Raw genomic sequence first — 17343 nt, 5'->3', positions numbered from 1 at the left:
TGTTTTGTAAATATTTACATGCTCCAAAAATTTCTTTTTATTTTTATTGAAATAGGTCATAATTTCTTATGACCAGGGGCATTTTTATTTTAATTTTTGGTGTCATAGGTTTCCCTGGGAGATTTTTTTTGCTGGTGTTGGTTTTAAATAAGAAACCCTACTGGGTTTCTTTTCCCTTATCACGCGCCAGCATGGGCCACCTTCCCCTCCCGAGGCCCATCTCTCCCTCTCTATTTCCCCAGCGAGAGCCCAGCGCGCTCCATCCTCTTGCTCCTGATGGCTTCGTCCCGCGCTGCTTTCCGTCAGTGGCTGCAGAGAGAGAGAGAGCGAGGTAGTTGACGGCGTGCGTCCCATCCGCGGCCTTTATATCCTCGGCGTGCGTGCATAGTGCCTAGGGTTCCGCGTTCCCCCTCCTAGCGCTGCCACTTCCCCTCCATCTCCTTCTCCCTTCCCCAAGGTAAGCTTGCTATAGATCAGGGTAGCACGGAGATAGCAGTAGGTCGCCGCCGTCGTCCATCGCGCATCCCTCGCCTTCGGCGTCGGCAAGCATGTCCGGGAGATCGGGGAAGGCCCCCGCGTTCCATTCCCATCATCGTTGAGGTCAGGACGCGACCACATCGACGGGCAGGACCTCTTCTCCGGCGTGTTCCCGGCGGCCCCGTTCCCTGCTTCGGTTCTGCAACAGATCATCTGCAGTCATCTTCAGGTCGTCGTCAGCTCGTCTACAGGCGTCTCCCTCCGATCGGGACTCCCCTCTTCTCCTTACTCTTGGTGAGCCTAGCTCCTTCCTCCCTTCCCCCTTTGTAGATGCGCCTAGATGATCGTTGTCGTGCCTCTGATCGGAGATGAGTACGGCGGTTCCATGTGTTGTGTTGTGTGTGTGTGCTCTGCTCGTCCTGATGCTCAAGGCAGCTGCTCCAACGCGGTAGGAGAGGTAGCCGTAGATGTTCCCCTCTGGCGCAGCAATAGAAGTAGGAGGACGCTCCCGCGAGCATTGCTGCCGGCAGCTCTGTGCAGAGCAGAGCAGGGCGGCCTTGCTTGTGTTACCTAGTATGATACCTCTGTTAGGCCAAGATTCGTAGCGCATCGTAGTGGTAGGTGGCCTGTTGTTGCATGAGGCGGTCATGGGATCGAAACCCCGCGGCGCCAGCCCATTTTTTTGCGATTTATTTCGGCACAGTAGCGCAGGGGAGATGGCTTATCTTGTATGGCACCCCCTATTTTTTTTGAATGGATGGAAGTAGTGCAGTGGCTAGCTCAGGTATGTTAGACCAGGGGCTCGTGGGTTCGATTCCCTCCCAAGCCCCTTTATTTTTGCCTTTCCTTTTTTTTACTGTTTTCCATTTGATTGCTATGTAAATTGCTGTGGCATGCTAGGACAGCATGTGTGATTATTTTGCTTGCCTCCTACCAGTAGGTAGTCCCTAGTAGTTTCCTTGCATGTGTAGGTCTTTGAGTGCATATATGTATGTGTAAGTTATCATGTATGTGGGTGTGTATTAATGTGTGTGTATGGCACTAAGGTAGTGATGCTTATGTGTATGTGCAAGCTTCCATGATGTGCATGTGTGTGGAGCATCACCCAAGAGTGTGTAGTTGTTGTATGTGGAGAGTGCTTGTGTGGTGCAAGCACACTAGTGCATATGTGATGTAGTTTGTATGTGTAGGTGTGAGGGTGAGCTCACTAGCATGTGGTGTTGTGTGTGAGTGTGTGTGCATGTATGTGGTGACACCCACATGCCAAGGCATGGAATAGCCTTAGTGAGCACATGTGCAAGTTTGTATGTGTAGGTGTAGGAATCATGATGTGAGTGTAAGTAGTGGGTGTGTTTTAACTAGCATGTGTAGGTGCTTGTTTTATGTTGTGCTTGATGTATGTGTGTGTGGTGTGTGCTAAGGCACATGAACATGAGGTCTACCCCTCATGTGCACCAATGGAGTGGTGTTAGTGTGCAAGTGCATGTGTAGGTGATGAGCTAGTGAGATGCATGTGATATAGCACTATTCACCTCTTTGTGATTCCATGTAGATTTTCCTTTCAAGTTTGTGCCCATTTGTTCTATGAAAGTGCCTATGTATTATATATGTTTTTGGGGTAGAATCATCCCAGGAATCCAATGGTGGAATCATATTCCACTTTGGAACACTTTCTGGGAATGTCATATTTCTATTTTGTTCAATGTTGAGAGCTTGGTTCCATGTGATGTGATGAGCTCAAGAGTTTGTTTCCTTGTTGCGGCAGTAGAGGGTGAACCCCTCTATAGCATGTTGGTTTTGTTTTACGCTTAGGAGTTTATATGTGCAAGTTTTGCTTAGTCAAAGTAGGCATGTGGTTGAAAATTTCTGCTTAGTGAAAATCTGTGATTTTCACTAAGTCTGAGAAACTGCTGTTATTTTCTTCCCTTGTAGTTGTGCTTGTAAAAGTTCATGTGTTGGGAATCAGCCCTTGCTATCAACTAGAAAGTTGTAGATTTTGTGTTTTTCTAGCTCTCTATCAATTTTCATTCCATTTGGCTTCCTGTAGGTATTTTTTTGGGTGCTGTCAAAATGCTTCAGAGCATAAACAGCTAGAGAGAATCTGAGGTTTTCACTAAGTCCCTGAAAACTGATATTTTTGTTCAAGTTAGCAGCTGTAGAACTTTCTATGTGAAACTCCTTTGTATTATCTTTTTTCTCATGCTTGTAGAGCTTTTGAATTACTTCTGCCACATATCTTATTTGGCACATTTGTGTGGCTGTAGGTGCTTTGCATGTAGCTCTCAAACTGCCATGATGCTGTTTAGGACAGAATGTATGGTTTTGATGTTTTGATGCTTGTGAGTGCATAGTTGATGGTGTGGTGATATTACTTGCACCACCCATCCATACTTGTTTGTTTTGTGATTCGGCAACCTGGGAATACCAGAAGTATGCCATTGGAGTGTGTTGTGATGGATTTCATCCGTAGGACTCCATTTCTTGTTTCGTTGTTTCCGGTTGATCCGTAGCTCCGTTCGTAATGTTCTTTATATGTTTTTGCATCGTTTTCGCGTGAAGCATCTGTTCATGCCATCCTCATGCATGTCAAGATAGGTTAGAGTGCAGTTCTGTCCAGAAGTTTGTATTTTCTTCTCATGCATGTGCAAGTGACAAGAATAGAGATGCATGCTCATTCCAATCTCATGCATCATGTGTTCGTTGCATCATGTGGTGCTGTTGTTCATTGGATGCTATTTTTATGTTGGGTAGCACCGATATCAGAGAGCGAGTACATGGAACCGGGAGAGTACGTGCAGGACAAACAAGAGCAGTTCCAAGCTGAAGACATCACAGGCAAGATGATATGACCTTAATTCCATCTCTAGTCTTGTTATGCTAGATTCATGTTTCCTTCATCATATGCTCGCTGCCTACCACTGAAATATTGCCTCCTGATATTTCCATGAAACCCAAACACTTTTCCCCTCCTTGCAAATATTGAATGGCTAAGTAGGCTTGCTCAGCTTCTAATGTTAGTGTTGCTAGTTGCAGGTGCAGTTGTCTCATGTGATAACATGAGTTTGATATCATTATGTTAAATCTGTACTTAATTAATGCACCTATATACTTGGTAAATAACGGAAGGCCTAGCCTCTTGCCGGGTGTTTTGTTACGTTATTACCGCCATAGTTTCCGGCTACCGGTGTTTGATTCTATAACTGATCGCTCCTAACACGTTCGGGGTTGTTATGGGGACCCCCTTGATAAATCGTGTAGTGCTAAGACTTGTCCGGTAGGACCCAACATTGGTGTTAATTTGCTAATCACTAAATAATAATCTGCATAGGGAATAGCTAACCCAAGGAATTAATCAACAACCCGGGCCAGTGCTCCTCATGTGTGTTGGTCCAAAATGGACAGATTGCGGGGCCACCACAGGGAAACTTGAGGTTTGGTTCCTGTAGGCTTTTCCATCCGTCGTGTCCTGAGACTGAGATACGCGGCTCTTATCGGGGTCGTCGACACGACGGGAGGTCCTACTAGAGTTGTCTTACCTTAGCAATATATCTTGCGTATAGGAATCCCGGTGAAGCTTTGGTTCTCCCCAGAGTTGAGGTTTTCCTCTAAGGAATCCGATGAGATCACGAGATTCGTGATAGAGGATTACTTTGCGGCCCGTGACCGTTTGTGATGGACTAATTGGAGCACCCCTGCAGGGTTTAATCTTTTGGAAAACTGTGCCCGCGGTTATGTGGCAACTTGGAATATTTGTTAACATCCGGTTATACATAACTTGAACCTAATCTAATAAAATTGCCAACTGTGTGCGTAACCGTGATTGTCCCCTTCGAAGACCTCTCTTCGATCGGGAACACGGTGGGGTTATGATTGACGTAAGTAGGTGTTCAGGATCACTTAATGATCAGCTAGTCTTCGCCCGCTAGTATAGACCACCATCAATAACTTGGTCTACGTAAGTTAGCCACCATAAATGCTTAGGATGCTGCACCCTAAACATTGAACCTTCCTTACCTAATAACTTGACTAGTTTTGGCACCGAGGTCATAGATTGCTGAGTCCCTGTGGCTCACAGATTACTTCAGCACCCCAACAGGTATAGGTACGCCCGACACAGGTGATCCCGATCGCAGGCAGCTGGCGCGGCAGTACGAGGAGGAGAACAACCGCCTGTACGTGAACTATCCAGAAGACTGAGGCATGGTCGTGATCGTGGGCAAGCATGCAGGGTAGCATAGCCTTTTCTCATGTTATGTAGTCCGTAGCGGAACTACCTTGTCTGAATAAATGTGTGATGTAAACTCTGATATTATCTATGAGATGGCAGATGATTCCCTATTTGTCATTCTATTATTATGTATGTTCTATGTTGACGTGCTTGCAAAACGCTTAGATGCGCTTCTTTCCATTTTGGGGCCTCGTTCCCTAAATTGGAAAGGACCGCATCCTAGTCGTTACAAGTTGGTAATTAGAGCCTTAAGACCATCGGAGCCTTTGTGTGATCGTACTTGGCCGAGTCGAGTCTAGTAAAATGTTTTGAGTCTTAGTTATATCGGAGAGTAGGATTCTTTTTTCTCCTCTTCCATGCTCTGGTGAGGTTCCCGTCTTAGGAAATCTTAATTCTACTCCTCTTCTCGCTCAAATTTTGGGTATTTTTGAAATCTATATGATTTCGATGTGACGGAGTTCTGTCTTGGTGCCTCCCGCCTGCCTTGATTTCTTCCGGGGAGTTGAGCTCTAGGGGATTCTTGTGCACATCGCAATCATTCAGATTTCTGAGTATCTCAGAACGAAGGATGTTCGTAATTGCTTCAATACTAGTAGTGGCGAGATAACCCCGATGTCCCCAGTACTGGTGCAGATTGTTTGGGAGTACTGCCATACTTTGTATCGTTGTGATCACAAGGGTCTGGTGTAGATGAAGGTCCGAGATTCTGGTTATGTGTTGACGGATGTGATACAGTGGACGGGTTAGTATAAGAGTTGTGTGATTATTACTCCTTGTATCCGTGTACAAAATTGCATGACCAGATATTTTGGGAATTCATAGGTGGGATATCAATTAGTGACTTATAGGGCAATCTTCCTACAGATGCATGATGTGAGGTTAGGATTCGACATTCAGTGGGTATGTTTGTTCACGGTTGTCTTACAGCAGTTCTCGTTGTGTCTTAAAGAGTCCTTGTAGCCCGCTACGACTCGGGGATACTTCGTAAGTCGTGTGCACTACCTTGCACAGGATGGCTACTGTAAATTCGAGCCCGTGCGATCTTATCGACGAAGATATCAGATGACATCTCGATCATTGATACATCCATTTTGCATCATGCTTTCATGTTGATATTTGTCGCTTCTTGGGCTGTTATTTCACTTCACGGTACAATTCTTATGCCTTTTCTCTCTTATTTTGCAAGGTTTACATGAAGAGGAAGAATGCCGACAGTTGGAATTCTGGCCTGAAAAAGGAGCAAAGTTGAGATACCTATTCTGCGCAACTCCAAACGCCGTAAAAATCAACGAGGATTTTTTCTGGATTTATAAGAAATACTGGGCCGAAGAAGCGCCAGGGGGGCGCCAGCAGGTAGCCACAAGCCTGCTTGGCGTGGGCACCCCCTGGCCGTGCCAAGGGGGCTTGTGGGAGCCTGCTGGCCCACTGGCCCCCCTCTTCTACTATATGAAGGGTTTGGTCCAGGGAAAAAATCAGGGAGGAGCTTTTTCGTGGATTCGCCGCCGCCACGAGGCGGAACTTGAGCAGAACCAAACTAGAGCTCGGGCAGGACGATCCTGCCGGGGAAACTTCCCTCCCGAAGGGGAAAATCGTCGCCATCGTCATCACCAACACTCCTCTCATCGGAGGGGACTCATCACCATCAACATCTTCATGAGCACCATCTCATCTCCAAACCCTAGTTCATCACTTGTAACCAATCTCCGTCTTGCGACTCTGATTGGTACTTGTAAGGTTGCTAGTAGTGTTGATTACTCTTTGTAGTTGATGCTAGTTGGATTATTTAGTGGAAGTGTTTATGTTCAGATCCTTGATGCTACTCATTACCTCTCTGGTCATGAATATGATTATGCTTTGTGAGTAGTTACTTTTGTTCCTGAGGACATGGGATAAGTCATGCTAATAGTAGTCATGTGAATTTGGTATTCGTTCAATATTTTGATGTGTTGTATGTTGTTTTTCCTCTAGTGGTGTTATGTGAACGTCGACTACATAACACTTCACCATTATTTGGGCCTATAGGAAGGCATTGGGAAGTAGTAAGTAGATGATGGGTTGCTAGAGTGACAAAAGCTTAAACCCTAGTTTATGCGTTGCTTCGTAAGGGGCTGATTTGGATCCACTAGTTTAATGCTATGGTTAGACTTTGCCTTAATTCTTCTTTCGTAGTTGCGTATGCTTGCGAGAGGGGTTAATCATAAGTGGGATGCTTGTCCAAGTAAGGGCAGTACCCAAGCGCCGGTCCACCCACATATCAAACTATCAAAGTAACGAACGCGAATCATATGAACATGATGAAAACTAGCATGACAGAAATTCCCGTGTGTCCTCGGGAGCGTTTTTCCTCCTATAAGACTTAGTCCAGGCTTGTCCCTTGCTACAAAAGGGATTGGGACACTTTGCTGCACCGTTGTTACTTTTGTTGTTTGCTACTTGCTACAAATCATCTCACCACACAATCACTTGTTAACGACAATTTCAGTGCCTGCAGATTTTACCTTGCCGAAAACCACTTGTCAGATCCTTCTGCTCCTCGTTGGGTTCGACACTCTTACTTATCGAAAGGACTACGATTGATCCCCTATTCTTGTGGGTCATCAAGACTCTTTTCTGGCGCCGTTGCCAGGGAGTGAAGCGCCTTTGGTAAGTGGAACTTGGTAAGGAAACATTCATATAGTGTGCTGAAATTTATTGTCACTTGTCACTATGGATACTAATCCTTTGAGGGGCTTGTTCGGGGTATCTTCACCTCGAACGGAAGCACAAAGAGTTGCTCCTCAACCTGCTGCACCTACTGAAAATATTTGCTTTGAATTTCCTTCGGGTATGCTTGAGAAACTGCTCGCTAATCCTTTTACAGGAGATGGAACATCACATCCAGATTTGTATCTAATCTATGTAGATGAAGTTTGTGGTTTATTTAAGCTTGCAGGCTTGCCCGAGGATGAGGTCAAGAAGAAGGTATTTCCTTTATATTTGAAGGATAAGACATTGACATGGTATAGGCAATGTGATTATACTGGATCATGGGACTACAATCGGTTGAAATTGGAATTTCATCAAAAGTTTTATCCTATGCATTTAGTACATCGTGATCGGAATTATATTTATAATTTTTGGCCTCGTGACAGATAAAGCATCACTCAAGCTTGGGGGAGGCTTAAATCAATGTTATATTCATGCCCCAATCATGAGCTCTCGAGAGAAATTATCATTAAGAACTTCTATGCTCGGCTTTCTCATGATGATCGCGCCATGCTTGACACTTCTTGTACCGGTTCTTTTATGAAGAGAGATATTGACTTCAAATGGAATTTGTTGGATAGAATTAAATGCAACTCTGAAGATTGGGAGCTTGAAGAAGGTAAGGAGTCAGGTATGAATTTCACGTTTGATTGCGTTAAATCCTTTGTTGAGACAAATACCTTTTGTGCCTTTAGCGCTAAGTATGGACTTGACTCTGAGATAGTAGCTTCATTGTGTGAGTCCTTTGCTGCTCATATTGATCTCCCCAAAGAGAAGTGGTTTAAATATCATCCTCCTTTATAAGTCAATGTAGTTAAACCCATTCTAGTTGAAGAGAGAGTCATTGCCTATAATGATCCTGTGGTTCCCAGTGCTTACATTGAGAAACCACCTTTCCCTGTTAGGATAAAGGATCATTCTAAAGCTTCAACTGTGATACGTAGAGGCTATATTAGAACACCTACACCCCCTGAGAAAATTAGAGTTGAACCTAGCGTTGCTATTATCAAAGATCTTCTGTCCGACGATGTTGAGGGACATGATATTCCCTTCTGTGAAGATGCAGCTAGAATTGCTAAACCTCACGCTAGAGACAAACATAGGCCTGTTGTTGGCATGCCCGTCGTTTCTGTTAAGATAGGAGATCATTACTATCATGGTTTATGTGACGTGGGTGCTAGTGTTAGTGCAATACCTCAATCCTTATATAATGAAATTAAAGACGAGATTCCACCTGTTGAGATAGAGCCTATTGATGTCACTATTCAGCTTGCCAATAGAGATACTATCTGCCCTGTGGGAATTGTTAGGGATGTTGAAGTCTTGTGTGGTAAAACGAAGTATCCTGCTGATTTCCTCGTTCTTGGTACTGCACAAGATAGCTTTTGTCCCATCATATTTGGCAGACCTTTTCTCAATACCGTCAAAGCTCATATTGACTGTGAGAAGCAAACTGTCACTGTTGCTTTGAAGGTGTGTCACATGAGTTCAATTTCTCCAAGTTTGGTAGACAACCTCATGAAAAGGAGTTGCCTAGCAAGGATGAAACTATTGCCTTAGCTTCTATTGTCGTGCCTCCTACTGATCCCTTAGAGCAATACTTGCTTGAGCATGAAAATGGTATGCATATGGATGAAAGGGATGAGATAGATAGAGTTGTTTTAGAACAATATCCTATCCTTAAGAATAACCTGCCTATTGAACTTCTTGGGGATCCACCCCCACCAAAGGGTGATCCTGTGTTCGAGCTTAAACAGTTGCCTGATACTCTTAAGTATGCTTATCTTGATGAAAAAGAGATATATCCTGTCATAATTAGTGCTAGCCTCTCAGAGCATGAAGAAAAGAAGTTGCTAAAAACTCTAAGGAAGCACCGTGCTGCTATTGGATATACTCTTGATGATCTTAAGGGCATTAGTCCTACTCTATGCCAGCACAAGATTAAAAGCGATCCTGATTTCAAACCAGTTGTTGATCATCAAAGGAGATTGAATCCTAAGATGAAATAAGTAGTAAGAAAATAAATACTAAATCTCCTGGAAGCGGGTATTATCTATCCTGTTGCTCATAGCGATTGGGTGAGTCCGGTGCATTGCGTCCCTAAGAAGGAAGGCATTACCGTTGTCCCTAATGATAAGGATGAAATGATCCCACAGAGGATTATTACTGGCTATAGGATGGTGATCGATTTTAAGAAACTTAATAAAGCCACTAGGAAAGATCATTACCCTTTGCCTTTTATCGACCAAATGCTAGAAAGGCTGTCTAAACACACACACTTCTGCTTTCTAGACGATTATTCTGGTTTCTCCCAAATACCAGTTGCACAATCTGATGAGGAGAAAACCACTTTCACCTGCCCTTTCGATACCTTTGCTTATAGACGTACGCCTTTTGGCTTATGTAATGCACCTGCCACCTTTCAAAGATGTATGATGGCTATATTCTCTGACTTTTGTGAAAAGATTGTTGAGGTTTTCATGGATGACTTTTCCGTTTATGGGTCTTCTTTTGATGATTGCCTCAGCAACATTGATCGAGTCTTACAGAGATGTAAAGACACCAATCTTGTCTTGAATTGGGAGAAGTGCCACTTTATGGTTAATGAAGGCATCGTCTTAGGACATAAAATTTCTGAAAGAGGTATTGAATTCTATAAGGCTAAGGTTGATGCAATCGAGAAAATGCCATACCCCACAAATATCAAAGGTATAAGAAGTTTCTTTGGTCATGCTGGTTTCTATAGAAGGTTCATTAAAGACTTCTCTAAGATTTCTAGTCCTCTTACCAATCTCTTGCAAAAGGATATTCCTTTTGTTTTTGACGATGATTTTGAGGAAGCCTTCGAAATACTTAAGAGGGCTTTGATAACTGCACCTATTGTTCAACCACCTGATTGGAACTTGCCTTTTGAGATCATGTGTGACGCTAGTGATTATGCTGTTGGTGCTGTCCTAGGGCAAAGAGTTGACAAGAAGTTGAATGTTATTCACTACGCTAGTAAAACTCTAGACAGTGCCCAAAGAAACTATGCTACTACGGAGAAGGAATTTTTAGCAGTTGTGTTTGCATGTGAAAAGTTCAGGTCTTATATAGTTGATTCCAAAGTTACTATTCACACTGATCATGCTGCTATTAAGTACCTCATGGAGAAGAAGGACGCTAAACCTGGACTTATCAGATGGGTTCTCTTGCTACAAGAATTTGAGTTGCTAGTTGTTGACAGGAAGGGTGCTGATAACCCTGTAGCAGATAACTTGTCTAGGTTGGAGAACGTTCTTGATGACCCATAACCTATTGATGATAGATTTCCCGATGAGCAATTGAATGTCATCAATGCTTCACGTAGTGCACCGTGGTATGCTGATTATGCAAACTACATTGTTGCCAAATACATACCACCTAGTTTCACATACCAGCAAAAGAAGAAATTCTTCTTTGACTTGAGACATTACTTTTGGGATGATCCTCACCTTTATAAGGAAGGAGTAGATGGTGTTATTAGACGTTGTGTACCTGAACATGAACAGGGACAAATCCTACAGAAGGGTCACTCCGACGCCTACGGAGGACACCATGCGGGAGATAGAACTGCACACAAGGTATTCCAATCAGGTTTCTATTGGCCCACTCTCTTCAAGGATGCCCGTAAGTTTGTCTTGTCCCCTGACGAATGTCAAAGAATAGGTAATATTAGCAAACGTCAGGAAATGCCTATGAACTATTCACTTGTCATTGAACCATTTGATGTTTGGGGCTATGATTATATGGGACCTTTTCCAAAATCCAACGGGTATACTCATATCCTAGTTGTTGTTGATTACGTCATTAAGTGGGTAGAAGCTATCCCCACTAGTAGTGCTGATCACAACACCTCTATCAGGATGCTGAAAGAAGTTATATTCCCTAGATTTGGAGTCCCTAGATATCTAATGACCGACGGTGGTTCACACTTCATTCATGGTGCTTTCCGTAAAACGCTTGCTAAGTACGATGTCAACCATAGAATTGCGTCTCCCTATCACCCTCAGTCCAGTGGTCCAGTGTAGCTAAGCAACAAAGAGATTAAAGTAATTCTGCAAAAGACTGTCAATAGGTCTAGAAAGAATTGGTCTAAGAAGCTCGATGATGCACTGTGGGCTTATAGAACCGCCTATAAGAATCCCATGGGCATGTCTCCGTACAAAATGGTGTACGGTAAAGCATGTCATTTACCTCTTGAGCTAGAGCATAAAGCTTATTGGGCAATCAAAGAGCTCAACTTTGATTTCAAACTTGCCGGCGAGAAGAGGTTATTTGATATTAGCTCGCTTGATGAATGGAGAACTCAGGGATATGAGAATGCCAAGTTGTTCAAAGAAAAGGTTAAGAGGTGGCATGATAAGAGGATACAAAAGCGTAAGTTCAATGTAGGTGATTATGTCTTGCTATATAACTCTCGTTTAAGATTCTTTGCAGGCAAGCTTCTCTCTAAATGGGAAGGTCCCTATGTTGTTGAGGAAGTATATCGTTCCGGTGCTATCAAGATCAACAACACGGAAGGTAATTGTCCGAGAGTTGTAAATGGGCAGAGAATCAAGCATTATATCTCAGGTACTCCCATAAATGTTGAAAGCAATATTATGAATACCATAACTCCAGAAGAATACCTAAGGGATATTTATCACCCTGTTTTAGACTCCGAAAACGAAGAGGTATGTGATCCGGTAAGAAAATTGAGTCCAAAAATTTTCCAGTTGGAAATTTTCTCCGTTTTGGAATATTTGAAAAAATAAAAAAATTGGAAGTAGTCTGGAAAGGGCGCGAGGAGGCGACAAGCCTGCCCGGCACGGGCCCACCCCCTGGTCGCGCCGAGAGGGCTTGTGGCCACCTCGTGCGCCTCTTGGACTCCGTTTTCGTGGAGGGTACTCCTTCTAGTTTGGAAATATTCATTATATATTCTCCCGTTTGGTCCGACCCCTGCATCACGTAGATTTCTTATGTTTTTCATTTCGAGCCTGTTTTCTGCCGTAGATTTAGAGCAAGATGTCGTCTCAGGAATCTGTGGGGGAGAACAATCTCCCTCAAGTTTATGGAGAAGTAAGTGCTGATCTGAAAAGGATGGAGCTCATGGAGGCTAACGAAAGGCTGCGTAAAGAAACCAAGGGCAAAACCAAGGAGAGGAATTAGGCGTGGGACGAAGTGCAATCTGTGCTCAACAGGGAAGAAGTTGAGGAAGTGGATTTCCTCCAACCCTACCTCCACCTACTGTCTCCATCCTTGATTGAACTCTTGAGGTTTTGTTAAACAACTCGTTCTCGCAATACTTATCTCACTCCTGAAGTTGTTTTGCTGGAGAAACATATCACAGATCTCCAAGGTATAGATCAAATATTGATGGCCCTCTTGGAATCAAAGGACAAAACAACTCCACCACCATCACCGCCAAAGGAAGACAACTGAGCATGGGTATGGGAAATCCCCCTGGCTTGTGCCAAGCTTGGGGGAGTTGCCCCTGTATCGTATCACCATCACATCTTTTGCCTTTACCTTTGTTTTAGTTTGTTCCTTTTCAGTTTTCTCTTTCTCTAGTAGAATAAAGGTCTTAGTGTTTTAGGCTTGAGTTTTGCTTTGTGTCACACTCGATGTATTCGAGCTCGTGAGCCATATAATAAAGAGTGTCTTAGTTGAAGGGCTTTGCCTCTTGCCATGATCAAAAGAGTGAGAAAAGAACAAAAGCATGAAAGATCATGTAATGATCTTATGGGAAGCGATGGCTTCACATATAAAAAGAATGAGGATTGAAACTTGTTGAGGGTAGGCAAACGTAGAACTTGGTCATTGTTGCAATTAATAGGAAGTGATAAAGAAGGAGAGGTTCACATATAAATATATCATCTCTGACACCATCTATGATTGTGAACACTCACTAAACTATTGCATGCCTAGAAGTAGATGTTGGACAAGGAAGACAACATAATGAATTGTGTTTGCTTGGCTCCGAACAATGTTATATGATTAGAGATCCCTTAGCATCTCACGATTTCTTCCACCTCACATTAGCCAAACCTCCCGCACTAACTAGAGATACTACTTGTGCATCCATAAACCTTCAACCCAGTTTTGCCATGAGTGTCCACCATACCTACCTATGGATTGAATAAGATCCCTCAAGTAAGTTGTCATCGGTGCAAGCAATAAAAATTGCTCTCTAATATGTATGATCTATTAGTGTGTGGAAAATAAACTTTGTACGAACCTGTGATGAGGAAGACATGAAAGCGACAGACTGCACAATAAAGTTCTTTATCACACGAGGCAATATAAAGTGACGTTCCTCCGCACTAAGGGGACACACATCCAAACCTCAAAAGCGCATGACAACCTCTGCTTCCCTCTGCGAAGGGCCTATCTTGTAACTTTACTTTTTGCCCTTGAAAGAGTCATGTTGATCTTCACCAATTCCCTATTTCGCCTTTATCTTGGCTAACGTCATATGCTTGGGAAATATCTATATTCATATGTCAACTTGGAGGTAAGTATTCATGAATTATTATTGTTGACATTACCCTTGAGGTAAGCAGTAGGGAGGCAAAACTATAAGCCCCTATCTTTCTCTGTGTCCAGCTGAAACTTTGATCTCATGAGTACCACGTGAGTTGTAGCAATTGTAGAGAACGAAAGAATGATTGAGTATATGGATTTGCTTTACAAGCTCTTATTTGACTCTTTCTGATGTTGTGATAAATTGCAATTGCTTCAATGACTAAAGGCTATCGGTTGTTACTTCTCTGTAAGGTTCTTAATCCATGCTTTACTTTGTGAAGGAATTATCACTTTGGCATGAGAGATTATACGTTGGTATTGCTGTTCTGATCATGATCATGATGCATGCATGTTCGTATCTTGTTTTGTTGACACCTCTCTCCCTAAAATGTGGACATATCTATTGAGCTAGGCTTTCGCTTAAGGACAAGCGAGGTCTAAGCTTGGGGGAGTTGATACGTCCATTTTGCATCATGTTTTCATGTTGATATTTATCGCTTCTTGGGCTATTATTTCACTTCACGGTATAATTCTTATGCCCTTTCTCTCTTATTTTGCAAGGTTTACATGAAGAGGGAGAATGCCGGCAGTTGGAATTCTGGCCTGAAAAAGGAGCAAAGTTGAGATACCTATTCTGCGCAACTCCAAACGCCGTAAAAATCAACGAGGATTTTTTCCCGGATTTATAAAAAATACTGGGCCGAAGAAGTGCCAGAGGGGCGCCAGCAGGTGGCCACAAGCCTGCTTGGCGCGGCCACCCCCTGGCCGCGCCAAGCGGGCTTGTGGGCAGCCTGCTGGCCCACTGGCCCCCCTCTTCTGCTATATGAAGGGTTTCGTCCAGGAAAAATCAGGGAGGAGCTTTTTCGTGGATTCGCCGCCGCCACGAGGCGGAACTTGAGCAGAACCAATCTAGAGCTCCGGCAGGACGATCGTGCCGGGGAAACTTCCCTCCCGGAGGGGGAAATCGTCGCCATCGTCATCACCAACACTCCTCTCATCGGAGGGTACTCATCACCATCAACATGTTCGTCAACACCATCTCATCTCCAAACCCTAGTTCATCACTTGTAACCAATCTCCGTCTTGCGACTCCGATTGGTACTTGTAAGGTTGCTAGTAGTGTTGATTACTCTTTGTAGTTGATGCTAGTTGGATTATTTAGTGGAAGAGTTTATGTTCAGATCCTTGATGCTACTCATTACCTCTCTATTCATGAATATGATTATGCTTTGTGAGTAGTTACTTTTGTTCCTGAGGACATGGGATAAGTCATGCTAATAGTAGTCATGTGAATTTGGTATTCGTTCGATATTTTGATGTGTTGTATGTTGTTTTTCCTCTAGTGGTGTTATGTGAACGTCGACTACATAACACTTCACCATTATTTGGGCCTAGAGGAAGGCATTGGGAAGTAGTAAGTAGATGATGGGTTGCTAGAGTGACAGAAGCTTAAACCCTAGTTTATGCGTTGCTTCATAAGGGGCTGATTTGGATCCACTAGTTTAATGCTATGGTTAGACTTTGTCTTAATTCTTCTTTCGTAGTTGCGGATGCTTACGAGAGGGGTTAATCATAAGTGGGATGCTTGTCCAAGTTAGGGCAGTACCCAAGCGCTGGTCCACCCACATATCAAACTATCAAAGTAACGAACGCGAATCATATGAACATGATGAAAACTAGCATGACAGAAATTCCCGTGTGTCCCCGGGAGCGTTTTTCCTCCTATAAGACTTAGTCCAGGCTTGTCCCTTGCTACAAAAGGGATTGGGCCACTTTGCTGCACCATTGTTACTTTTGTTGCTTGCTACTTGCTACGAATCATCTCACCACACAATCACTTGTTACCGACAATTTCAGTGCCTGCAGATTTTACCTTGCTGAAAACCACTTGTCAGATCCTTCTGCTCCTCGTTGGGTTCGACACTCTTACTTATCGAAAGGACTATGATTGATCCCCTATATTTGTGAGTCATCAATCATATGTTTGTTCTGAGCAGTTCTAGCTCATACTTGTTTGCAAGTGGTCTTAATCAGAATTTTGTCGACAGTCACTTTGAGGAAGCATTCTTACTATTTTGTTCGAGTGCAATTGCTAATATTCCTGTTCAGATATTCCTGCCTTTTTGATTCAGCCATACCTTCAATTTATTCTGTGGGCTAATGTGTTGTCCGTCTTCAGGATGGCTCGACCAACTCGTCAGAATCCAGGTCGTGAGGATGTGCCGCCACCACCTCCTCCTCAAGAGAGTCCTCCTCCGCTGCCGCCTCGTCCTGCAGAGGCTTGGCAATCGGTGATGGCTGTTACAAATGCAAACACTCAGATGCTGATACAGTTCTTGCAAGAGAGGACTAATCAGCAGCAAGGCAACTTCAATCATGGGGGCAATCAGTTTGCTAATCTGAGTCAGTTCCTGTAAAATCAGCTGAAGACTTTCACTTCGTGTGACCAACCGTTTGATGCTGAGGATTGGATCCGTGACATGAACAAGCACTTTGAATGCATCAATGTTCGTCTTGAGGATTTTGTCAAGTTTGCAACATTCCAGCTGAAGGGGCAAACATCTATCTGGTGGCAACAGTTGAAGGATTCCAGGGGTGCTAGAGTGATTACTTGGGATGAGTTCTGCCGTGACTTTAGATCCCACTACATTCCGTCCAGCTTTTTGGAGGAAATGCATGAGAAGTTTAGGCGCTTGAAGCAAGGTGGTAACTCCGTGTACAAGTACAACGTCGAGTTCCACGAGCTAGCCCGATACGCCTTGGAGGATATCCCTGATTAGAAGAGCAAGATTTATCAGTTCAGAGGTGGCTTGAAAGAAGATTTACAGTTAGCCCTCGCTTTGCACGATCCTGAGGAGTTCGACAAGTTCTACAACTTAGCTCTCAGGGCTGAGGCGGCTTTGCTCAGGGTGGAGAATTCTAAGAAGCGCTTTAGAGATTCCAGCTCGTCTTCCTCAACTCAGGTGGTTCAGAAGCAATAGAAGTATTGGGTGTCTCCTCCTCCTCCTCGGCACACGCAGCAGTTCAAGCATTCAGGTGGCCGTGGTTCTTCCCACCCACCTGATGTCAGCTGTGCTTCCCTTGCAACGGCGCCAGAAATAGTCGTGTCGACGACACCAGGAATCCTTCTGCTGCGGCTACGCCTTAAGGGACATCCTTGGCAAATAGGCAAAGGATTTCCCCCGTGGCCTTGGAGCCTTGCGTTGGTGTTCCCTCGAAGCGGAAAGGGTGATGTAACACAACGGTGGTAAGTATTTCCCTCAGTTTGAGAACCAAGGTATCAATCCAGTGGAGGAGTATCACAAGATTGTGCACAAACACAAAAGCTTGCTCCCAACGCTATGAAGGGGTTGTCAATCCCTTATAGA

Source organism: Hordeum vulgare, chromosome 6H, assembly GCF_904849725.1.
Source record: "Hordeum vulgare subsp. vulgare chromosome 6H, MorexV3_pseudomolecules_assembly, whole genome shotgun sequence".
Lineage (NCBI taxonomy): Eukaryota > Viridiplantae > Streptophyta > Magnoliopsida > Poales > Poaceae > Hordeum > Hordeum vulgare.
Note: the sequence above shows the minus strand (reverse complement) of the source record.